Source organism: Solanum stenotomum, chromosome 7 (assembly GCF_019186545.1).
Source record: "Solanum stenotomum isolate F172 chromosome 7, ASM1918654v1, whole genome shotgun sequence".
NCBI classification, from domain to species: domain Eukaryota; kingdom Viridiplantae; phylum Streptophyta; class Magnoliopsida; order Solanales; family Solanaceae; genus Solanum; species Solanum stenotomum.
In genome coordinates this window covers 13,234,237-13,236,492 of record NC_064288.1, presented here as the reverse complement: position 1 = coordinate 13,236,492, position 2,256 = coordinate 13,234,237, and positions in this window count along the sequence as shown.

Sequence of the window (2,256 nt, the reverse complement as noted above, 5' to 3'; positions counted from 1 at the left end):
TGAAAAAAGGTTAATGGTATTGGTTTAATTTATTTTTTTCACTTTAAACGGTTATTGATATATAATTTGGTCTAATATAGGACTCTTTCCATAAATAAAATTAATTTAAAATACTAAAATCTGAATACATATTATTTTATAAAAATATTGTCATTCTGCCATTTTAAATAAATATCTTAAAGTGTTGTTATTTTGACTAATTATATTAGGTATTATGACTTAATTGCTAATTTTCCCAATTTTTTTTATAGTTAAGTGATGCAGTTAGCATACCCGTTTCATTCATGAAACGTAAGAAGATCATATGATGGAAGTAATCCAAATGACAATCAATGAAGAATCGTGCAATTCATGTATTAAATAATTAAGTATGGTAGTTGCTTGAATGGATGCAACAGATTCTTTATGATTAATTGTTGCAATGGATATGTTTAATGTTAGATTTGAGACAAATGATATGGTTCACTGGAACTAATTAATGGTTGAAACATGTGTTTAAAGTAAGTTTTGAGACTAATGATATACTTGTTTTATGTTAATGCCTTGATGGTTTAATAATATTGATTTTTACCTTATTTTAAAAAGCAAATTGAATGATGAAATATCATGTCAATCAGTTTTGAAGTAAAAATCCTATCGAAAAGTCATTTTCCTAAAAAGAAATATTTTCAAAATATTTTAATTAACACACTTTTGGTTTCAATTTTGGATATGTGGGATAAGAAGCAAGAGTAGAGTGACTGCAAATTTCAGTTCAACCTCATCGAATGTCAAGCTAGGACTTAGGAGGGCCGATGTAAATTCAATTTTGCTTGGTGGTGTATATGTCGAGGACCCTAGATGTAATTGTTTATAGATGGATGCAGGGCGGAGCTAGTTGGGAGTTTGTGGATTCAAACGAATCCATTAGTTTTTCGTAGATCTTATATTTGTACTAAAACATTAAATAAATATATATGTATATTAACTTGTGAAGTCCTAACATAGTGGAAATGCTTTTTCTCGCTGGAGTTGTGGATTTGAGACAAAAAAATTCTCTTTGTAAAAAATTTAGAACCCCCAAACCCTTAACCCCGACTTTGCTAGACATGGCTGATAATTTTTAATTAATTGATTTCTTATTTTTGCGTGTTAAGTTTTACCTTTTACATAATCAATTTTGTTGTTAGTGTTAGGGAGGCTATCATGCCCAATAGTGTTGGTACATATTTAGCCCATAGATTTAAAGGGAGTTAGCTAACAAAGTAATTAATAAAGGGCATGATTGTCGGTCCAGCATTGCAGAATCAAGAATGATGTGTACTTGTTAACTAATACACCCAGTGACCAACATGAGTTGTGGTGCACTGGTAGGAGTGTTTCACCCTTAATCAGAGGTCTCGAGTTTGAGCCCTGGATATGGAGAAAATTTTGTTGGGAGCACCACCCCCGAATGGGCCTTGCAGTGCGCGATCTGGATTTAGTCGGAACTCCAATGTGGACTCCGGACACCGGATGGAAAACCAAAAAAAAAAAACTAATACACCCAGTGGTTACCCAGATTTTTTTTAAAGTGGTGTCGATATTTCAAAATAAATAAATAATAAATAATTGATGTAAAAACTTATTAATATAAAAACTATTTAAAACGTACTAATAAAACATAAATCAAGTAAACTATTACTACAACTCTCCTCAACGAGTTTTCATATTTTTAAATGTATTCATAATAGCCTCATTGGAGAGAGTAACTAAATATTACGTTCTCTATATAAGGCACCAAACAACTACTCAAAAGATCATCATCCATTCAATTTTGTAAATCAATCTTGATTTTAAAAGCTTCAAAGATACTTAACAATAATATCTCTCCATTGAATTGGTCTGAATTAAAATTTTTAATAAACTAGATAACTCTAAACAATTTCAAGAAATTAAATCTATGAAAAGTTGATGAATATTCAAGAAATTCCAACTAAAACTATAAAGGTGGGAGATAAAAAGAAAAGTGAACTTACAATTAAGAGGAAGTTGCAGTAGCATCAAGTCTTCAACACAACAACACTTGCAATTTGCAAACTTGGAGGTTTCTTTTCAACTTAGGTTTTACTTATAACTTATTATTGTGTCCAATTCCAATTTGAACAAGTAATTTCTATAATAGGTAATAAGTCGTATTCTAGTTCAATTGATTTATTTTAGGCTAATTTAACTAGGAATATTAGTGATGTTGGAGGTTCGAATCCTTTTGATAAACTTTTCTAACCCCCCCCCCCC